Source organism: Cucumis sativus, chromosome 1 (genome assembly GCF_000004075.3).
Source record: "Cucumis sativus cultivar 9930 chromosome 1, Cucumber_9930_V3, whole genome shotgun sequence".
NCBI lineage: Eukaryota > Viridiplantae > Streptophyta > Magnoliopsida > Cucurbitales > Cucurbitaceae > Cucumis > Cucumis sativus.
Window position 1 is genome coordinate 16,732,579 of NC_026655.2, and position 10,216 is coordinate 16,742,794.

A 10,216-nucleotide genomic window follows, 5' to 3' on the forward strand; every position below is an offset into this window, starting at 1 on the left:
GTTTAATAATTACTTTTTACCTAGTTTTTTTTTTAAAAAAATTCAAGTTAACTTCTTGCCAACATAATATTGCCTAGAAATATACATAAAATTACATGCTTCAATTTGATTCATTCATTCGATATTAAAACGAAATAAAATTAATTGTAACGCTCCAAAATTAAGTTAATATTAAATTTGATTATCTTAATTTTATTTAATTATGTAAGAATTATTGGGCATTAGTTTGAAATATTTGGTTTAGAATGGATGGTTTTATGGATTTATAATTAATAAGTAAATACTTGTTGGTTGAATATTTAATTATTTAGTAGAATTTGATTTATGGTGTTGTTGAGATTGAATTTAATTAAATAATTGGAAAATTGTATTAAATGACAAAAATGTTTAGAAAAAAATAGTTGATTACACCGAGTTTTTTTCATATTGCGAATATGGCAACATTAATGATATCAGATGGTAAATTGAAAAGAAAAGGATAAAGAAAAGGTTCTTCATCTTCTTCACTAAGATAACTGTCTACTGCTACCTCACTGATTTTGGTTAAGATTGGTGACTTAGGTGAGTATTTTGGATCTTTATTGAAGAATTTTAATACTCATTAAAGGTTAATTAATTGAGACTTTAAATTAAGTTATTATTGGAATTAATTTTGGTTTATTGCCTTTGGAAGGTCCATTTGGCAATTCTTGAAGATTTAAATGATGAACTTTTTCCATTAAAGTTGAATTGATTTCAACCTCAACTTTTGAGATCGATTTAATTGAAGAATTTTTACGGTCAAATAGGGAGTATTTTGTTTGGCTAATCTCTCAGATAAAATGTTCTACTACTAGACTTTGAACATAAAATTAAGAGTTTGCATGTATTTTTCATTATATATTGATGTAGCTAAGATGCGTAATGTTGACGACTGATATTGATGACTGATATGTTATGACGCATGATCAAATGATAAGGACGTTATGATTGATATTCATGCCATGTTATGATATTTATGATATGGTACATGATATGGACTATGTTGTTTTGTTAACTTTTTCTATTAGGGTTGTACCTACATATGAGTGTCCTATGGGATCACTACCAGCTTTCACAGATTTATGATTGTGTGTTTCAACGAGACGACCAGTCTGTCATGAATGTGATTATGAGTGGTTCAATTTGATCACTTACAGCCAGACATTATAGGTGTTCCTTCGGATTCACCAACAGATGAGAGTGTTCGTACAAGTTCACTAGATTATATATGTTTGGGAGCACAATAATTTTGGAAATAGTGTATTTATCAACTATCACATTGCAGACTCAAGTGAAGATAAAAGGATGAAGCATTCTTGTGTCCACAGTTTCTTTAGATTCATTCGACAGTTTGCCTCTCATTGCATTAATCCATATATCACTCATTGGTTACTTTTGTAACTTCCCTTAATGGTTCTGATTTTGTAGCTCTACACTCATTATTTTTTCCTCTTTATCTCCTCTAACTCTTCTATACTTATACCTAATTGTTAACAAGTAATAATTAATTTAGTTAGTAATATATTGTTAATTTTTCACGTGCATCAGTTCTATACATTTATACATTAATAATAAAGACTTACAGGTTGAAAGATGATTTGTGTTGATCATATCCAACTTTCTTTTGGTGATCTTTGATTTTCAACAAATGTGAAATAATATATGTTAGTACTGTACACAATTTACAAGCTTAATTAAGTGTTCCAATTATGTATTACTGGTTTTTTCTTCTTTGTTATCTTCAGTTGTGCCGCTATCAACGGTCGAACTCTTCACGCTCCATAGGATTGTTGTCCAATGGTTGCATCATATTAGTATGTAAATTGAATCATTTTATTAATTATAAATTTAGTAACAAGTTTAACCATCCACTTTAAAATCAAAATCTTTCGATGCCTTCACAATAGAGTTTTTTTTTTATTTTTGCTTTTGTCTCTTTTGTTTGGAAAACTCTTATATATCTCATTCTCATATCTATTGAACTTATTACATTGTCAATTGCATCATCTGGATCTTCAATAATGCTACTACATGTCATAAACATATTACCTCATAGCATGTGTTTCCACTCCCTTCTGTCTTTGATTCAGTTTGTTGTTTTTCTTTGGAATACTGAGGTTGTTGCACTACAAGAAATTATGGAGCTTCTGATGCCGCTTTGAATCGTCGGGAGATAGAAAGAAACTGCCTACGCATTACTTATTGCATCTGTAGTTTGGAGATAACTCCTGACTCCTTTTGGACGACATCCGGAGTTATCCTTTAAAACCCAAGTTCTGCAATGAGATAGAAAAGAAGAAGTAGAAAAAAAAGGTTATCGTCTCTTAGCGCCTCCTCCTTCTAACTTCTCTGCAGATCCATCAGTTGCTACCAAAAGGGGTTTAAGGAATTTTCATCTTTCCTTCTGTGTCATCCTTACTTTTTGCCTTTAATGACTTCTATTTGATTTCAATTGACTTACTGTCACTAGAAATATATTATCCAAATAACCCTCTGAACTAATTTTTAAAATAAAATTCATTTTTAACCAAAGTCACTACACTTACCATAAAATCCGAGGGTTTTATGGGTTCTTTGATCCATGTGACAGGTGTAACCACCATCAACCGTAGTGAGTTTTTTCCAACTTTTCCTTTTAAGATAAATCTTAAATTCAAACCATAATCATCTGTTTGAGTTTCTTACAAATTTTGGAAATTCTTGGAATTTAAGGGTTTACAATTTCAATGTTCAATGATTTAAAAATTGTTTGTGAAATGCTATATTAGAAAATTAATTGTAGTTACACTAAATTTGAGTATAAACTAAAACCCATATTAAGCTGAATGTAGCTTCCAAAATAAAAAAAGTATAAATAATTTGTTTTTTTTTAAATATTATTATACTTAAAAAAAAAAAAAGCCGATCAAACTAATCCCTCCTGAATGATGTTGATTCATACATACACCAGAAATGGTAGAAATCAGTGAAGAAGTTGCAAAAGTGAAACAAATATTTATTTGATATTATTATGCTAATATCTATGTAATATCAAACAGTGGGCGTGCCGGAGTGGTTATCGGGCATGACTAGAAATCATGTGGGCTCTGCCCGCGCAGGTTCGAATCCTGCCGCTCACGTTTTGTTTTTCTTTCTATTATTTTTCAACCACCTCTCCCCTTAACCATAGTCTTCAGATTTCAAATTGTAATTATTTTACTTTTATCTTTAGTTTTAAGTAAAATTTTATGAATTTAATTTTAATAGCAATAAAAATAATAATCAAACATTAGCCTGGTAATAGTTGTATTTTTTGAAAACTGAGGAACTAAATTTGAAATAAAACTTTTAACTAAATGTCTAACCTTTTGAAATTTATAGACTAAATGAAAGTTAAATCCAAAATTTTGGAACACATATTTTTCTATAAAAGAAACATAAAAATATAGTCCCCCGTGTTGTGCGTAGTCAAAGATCAGCACAGTCCAAGCCAATTGACTTTGTTTGGATGTTTTATTAAATACTCTTTGGGACTCTTGAATGCTCCCACGCTTTGCATACATGTCTAGGAGGGCACCTGAAATTATAGGGTCGAAGTTCAGTCCAACTTTAATCAAATGAGAATGGCAACGTTGGCCATGCTTTAAAGGTATGTCTTCTTCGCCGGCACTGATTGCATTCAGGACACTCCCAAAGGTGTATTCGTTTGGCTTATATTCCATTACTGCATAAAGAAATGCCTCTAAAGCTTCTTGGCATAAAGCATTTTGAGCATACCCAGAAATTAAGGCATTCCATGATATTATCTCTCTGTATGGAAGTTCGATGAACACTCTTGACGCATCTTGCATAAACTCAAATTTAGCATACATGGTGATTAAACTATTGCCAACACTTAAATTCTGATACAAAGTCAGCTTTGATACACAATTCATGGACCATTAGTCCTTGTTCCACCATATTCCTTATTGTAATGGCATGAAGTAATCCAATAAATGTAACGTCCTTTGGATACACTCCATCTAATCTCATCTTATTGAACAAAAATACTGCACCTTCTTCATACAACAATATCATAGTCGTCCATGAAATCACATTGTTGTCATTGATTAACTCGAACACTGGCTTTGCATCTTCAACCATGTCACACTTGGAGTATGTCGAGATCAAAACATTACCGACAGAAGTATGAGTCTCATGTCCTGTTCTCACAGCTAAACAATGTAGTTTTCCAAGCTCCAGGTTTCTTTCATGACCACAGACAGAAAGTGCTCCGGTAATTGGTACATTGTCAAACTTCACTCCTCACACCATTTTGAACGAACACAAAAATGGCTTGTAACCCATTATTTACCTCTTGTGCATAATCAGTGATCATCGCACTCCAGAGCACCCGGTCTCGGCTCGGCATGTCATCAAACACTTTTCTAGCATCTACAAGATGTTCCCATCTCCAATACATTGTAACCAGAGCATTTCCAACAAAAACATCACCTTTGAATCCACATTTCAGGGCAAGAGTATGCAACAGCCAACTAAAAAGAAAATTTTTTCCATCAAAACAAAAGGAAAATGCTGTAGAGTAAGTTACAGAATCAAACTCAACCCCATTTAAATTTATCCTCCGAGCAAAACTCAAAGCGTTCTCACTCTTCTCGAACCCGGAAAGAATCGTATTCCACGAAACAATATCTGGGTCATGTAAATTCTCGAATACACTAAAAGCCCTCTCAAGCAGCCCAGATTTACAGTACATATTCATCAAAGAGTTAGAGATGTAATATGGGAAACAAACCCAGAAGAAATAACAAATCCATGAATTTGTCTATCTAGTTTAGGAAGCCCGCAACAGGGTTTCAGAGCAAGAACCAAAGTGAACTCATCGGCATTACCATCAAGACCCCACTGAAAATAGTTCTTAAAAAAGTGAAGGGATTGAAATGCTCCTCTGGGCAAGTAATTGATCAAAACGCGGTTGAAAGGGGCTGGCATTTGGAGGAGGAGTTTGATGAAACAGGTTGTGGTCATGTTGAAACTTGGGAATCGTTGTTTGGATTTGACATGAAAGGATTTGAAATTCAGATGGCGGGTAAGCATGAGAAGGGCAGGAAAGTTGATGGTTGAAATCAAGTGGCGACGGCCAATCAGCCATGTCGAAGCTTTTTTTCTTTTTCCTTTTTTTGGCTCCAAATTTAAGACTCTAATGTTATTTGACTAAAACTGTTAGCTTCTTTTTTATTTAGAGATTTTAGAATGGGTAAAACCCATTTGGCATAAAATATTAAGCATGTACCTACTTCTTGAATAATATGGAAAATAGATCGCATGATTTTCTTCCATTTTGACGATTGTTTTTCCGTTCTCTACTGCGATTGTTTTCTCTTTTATAAGATACTTTTCTTATTCTTTTGTATCATCTTCTCTATTCTCTCCAACCAAACTAATTTTTTTTTTCATTTTTCACGATTCGTCCTCTCACTTTTCCTTTTGTGATTTTGTCTCAGCCTCCAATGACTCGATTTTCCATTTGATTCTCTCCTCCAACCAATCGTCCTGCATTCAATAATTTTCGATTCTCTCCACCAACCAATCGTCCTGTGTTCAACAATTTACGACATTTAGCAATTTTTTATTTGCTTTTACTTTGTTTGGTCAATGTTAGGGTTTTGATATCAATTTTATTCGTATGTAATTAAATTTTCTTTAAAAAACTAAGATTTGTTTTTCAGTTTTTTCATCCAATTTAGGTTCATCATCTCAGTTTTATTTTTTCCTTTGTTTCATCCAAATTTTACAACTTGATTTTCATTTTTGTAGGTTGATTTTGTTTAATTCAATTAGTTGATTTTACTATTATTTTATAAAAAGAAAATGTATTTATTTTACTTGTATTGCACTGAGCATATTATGTATTTTTCTATCAATTTTAGGTTTTTATGTTAAAAGAAATTGAGTTTTCTTTTTCTTTTTGTGAAAACATTGATGATTACGAATACATAATTGATAGACTATTAATTAGACAAAATATACAACAAACTCCCCCTTTTTGTCAAAAAGAGAAGAATTATTTTTATGTTCAACCAGATGTCCCTTAATAATATATCACCAATTTTGAAGTCATAAACGATAATAATAATAATGAGTCATCTTGAAAAGTAAAGTCTTCCACAAGATTATATCAAGCAGGAATCAATAAGAATCACTAATAAGAAAGTTATACCACAAGCCATATCATATTCCCACAAAAGCAACCAAAACATCAAAACAGAGGTACACCTCATTAGACAAAACATATTGTCCCTTTGATCCATAGTTAAGATAGAAGTCATAACTACATAACAAAATAATCACAACTACAAAACTCTCCCCCTTTGAACACAAAAAGAGGTCATTCTGAAGACAAAATAATCATATCAAAATTTTGTTGGATTCCTAGTGATAGAAGTTATCAATTTGCTGAATTCCTAGTGATAGAAGTTATCAATTTGCTGAATTCCTTTTATAAAAACAGTATTGTTCTTATCTGTCACAATGCATCATTCTTTGCAGAAATTTACTGTATAAACTTGGTCATAACTGGCTAATACTAACTAAATTTGCAGTAAGTCCTTCTACATACCTGACGTCATGAAGTCTAGGAAGATTTGTATTAATTATATCTCCTCTTGTCAAAATTCTTCCTTATCCGTATGAACTTTTTTTCTTCTCACTTGTTTTCTTATTTAGTCTTGTTATGAAAATCGACGACGCACATAGAAGAAGCTTAAAATATTAATCTACTTGTCGTCCTGACTTTTGTCATCTAAACTCGAGATGTAGTATAGCCTTAAGAAATCCACCAAATGTTTAGGGTCAAACTCAGACCAAATAATTCTTTCACCAAGTTGTACATAATTTTCTACCCACCCACAACCAAGAATCTCTTATGTGAGTTTTAGAAAGGAGATGGTGGAAAATTCATTATCTAGGATTAAAGACTCGGGGTTGTTTTCTTCTAGTATTAGCTCAAACAAACATTGAAGAAGGAAGAAAGGAAGTTGATTTTCGAGTTTTATCAAGTCAAGATATATATACATAAGGAATTATCCTTGATAAAATAGAAGGTCAACATTTGGATCAATTTGAGGGAACTTATGATCATCAGAACTAGTATATATATTGGTTATGAACAAGTATAAAGAATTCTACTATGAAACAACCATTCACAAGCATCATCTTAACAAACTCGTGATCGTCCATGTCTATATGATCGACATAACAACTATAGGCTTCTTCTACCCAAGATTAGCCTAAGATTGAGTGACTTTCACAAGCTCCTCCAATGATTTTTCCTTATGATCATAGAGACAACTTAGAAAGTTACGAAGACCTTGAAGCTTATAACCTTTTGTTGTATTCAAATAATTAGAATCATGATGAGAAGGACCAATGGGAATGATTTGAGGGACATACGGTGCCTTATTCATTTGGCATAGCAATTTGGGAACTCTATAAATGTTGCATTCTGTGTTAACAATAGGCAGTTGTTCCAACTTGCTCTTTATTGATATCACAATATCACCAGAATGCTTTCGTTTAACCTCACTAATTAGTGCTTCATATTAAACTTTATCATTATTCTCACAATTTCTCATTTCCACGGTTTCAAATCTCCTTTACAACGAACTCACATCCAAATATATATATTTTAATAATACTTAATGAAAAAACACACACCAATAATGCTTGACCCTTCCAAACAAAACTCAAGATCCAATTTAGGCTTAATTAATCAAAGTCAATATTTTTCTTAAGAATATTGTTTTAAACAACAAAATTGTCAAAAATATATCAACCTCAATATAAACAAGAATTTAGCATAAATGATAGTAATCTATCAATATCTCTATCAGCTTCTATCAATGCTATATACTGATAAATATTTAGATTGGTCATGGTGTATTTGAAAACAAAGAGAAAAAAGAAGTGTGAAAATACTATTTGTACGTATCTATCTATTGCTTTTACAAATATTTTGAAGCACTTCATTCAACGTATTATTTTCAATTTAAACTTAAATACATTTATGTTTCCAATCTCTCCTTAAAAACAAAGACATGCGAGAAAAAGGTAATCATTTTCAAAAATCAGTTAATAATTAACCAAGTTGAGAGACCTGGAAAAGAAACACATCTTTATAAGTTATAATATTGTAATAACCATTGATTATTTTTTTTCCAAATTATTCTAATTTAAAGCATTGTTGGTTAAAGGGACATTTTTAAAAATAGCAAAATAAATTAAAATATTTACAAATTATAGCAAAATTTTGAATTCTATCAAAAATAGTTTTCTATCACTATAACATATCAGTAACTATAAGTGATGGAATTTGCTAAAGGTTGTACATATTTTCTAAAATTTGCTATTTTTGAAAATTCTTCTTTGTAAAATTTCATAAACAAATAAAAGGGGCTCTCGCAAATATAGCAAAATTAGTTTTAGAAATTAGGCTAATGACACGGTGCTTTTGAATTTGCAAAAATGACAAAATTCAAGCCCAACCCACATTTGAAAAATGCAAAATTATAAACATACCCTCTAGAATTACAAACATTTTCACGCATTAATTGATATGTTGTTGATATACTTGATGTGTTTTTGATATAATTGTTATGCTTGTTGATACACTCGATGAATTAAATAACACTTGATACACATAATTGGTTTGATACACTTGATATGTTGTTGATACATTTGTTAAACTTTGCAAATACACTTAATTAATTAAATACATTGATGCACTAAGTATAATACTTTTGTTGTATTGTCCATACATTTATTAAAGGGGCACTTGCAAATATGACAAAATAAGTTATAATAATTAAGTAGCACATACACTTTATTATTTGTGAAAATGGCAAAAACAAAGCTCAGTCCACAGTAAAAGGTAAAATGTCACAAATGTCTTCATTACTAATGTTGCCACGTGTCCGAGACCATGCGGAGCAACCGACGTCTTCAAAAGAGCTATTTTTAAAAGAAAATAGGAGTTGCCACCAATCTTTTATATGGTGTGATTGGACACCGAAATAAAGTAAACAATTAAAAAAAATGGTCTACGAAAAAACAGAATTGAGTTCGAGAGTCATTTGTGTGTGGGGAAGGTATTAGCACCCCGCAACACCCATTTAGATAAACGGTGGCCAAATTTCAAATCTTGAATTGAAAATATTTTTACATTTATTTTTAAACTGATGTTTGATTTCACCCCTCATTACTCCAATATTTGAAGCAATGGTCTCCTAAAATAAGTAGAATAATATTTCATTAATTAAGACTACTTATTTAAAGGAAGTTTATCACCCAAATAAAATGAGAAATCATTACAATTTCTCAAAATCTATCCTAGGCTAGTTTTTGAATAATTTTTTTTAAACATTAATTAAATTCATTTTTTCTTGGGATTAAATCTCGGACTTCTAAAGATATTGATCTCTCACCTCAAGAATCTAAAAATAACATACTCTCAAAAAGTTCTAGATTCCATAGTATGACATTTTTTTTTAAGGAAAACGGTATAAGTTTTTAGAAAAGATTGGTTTAGGAAACCCTATGAAATCATATGTTAAATTTTGAAGGTTTTAAAAAAACATAAAACGTTTATAGCATTAGAGACAAATTTGCTAAATGATTTTTTTAAAAAAACTTTATTTTAAAACATAAAAAAATTTTAATTGAAAGGATTTTAAAACATGAAAAAATTTAAATACAAAGAGTTACATTTCTAACAATAATTATTATAATAACGTGAATAAGTAAAAGAAAGGAAAACATAATCAAGTAAATAAAATAAGGAGAGAAACAAAAAAAAAATAGTGATACAAACAAATATATATACATATAAAGTAATAATAATAAGATAATTAATAGAGAATAAATAGTAAATAAAAAAAATATCGACAACAATAACAAGTATAGTAATAATGGAAAGAAAACACTGATAAATAGAAATATGAGTACAATAACAATAATATATATATTTTTAATAATAATGACATAATTCTCTATTACTCATTTATTCTATCCATATTTTTGGAGAGAAGAAAATAAAGATCTAAGAGTTAAAAAAATCTTATGCCTTTTCTTTTTCTCTATTATTTAAGGAGAAGAAAAAGACTAAGGTTATATATATATATATATATATATATATATATATAAATAACAATAAAATTAA

The 10,216-nt window shown here is 30.3% G+C and overlaps 1 non-coding gene across 1 annotated transcript; it reads left to right on the forward strand.

Moving 5' to 3' along the window:
- The first annotated feature begins 3,058 nt into the window (after window positions 1-3,058).
- On the forward strand, window positions 3,059-3,140 carry TRNAS-AGA. Its single transcript has one exon. It is a non-coding gene; the product is annotated as a tRNA-Ser (tRNA).
- Window positions 3,141-10,216: the final 7,076 nt, after the last annotated feature.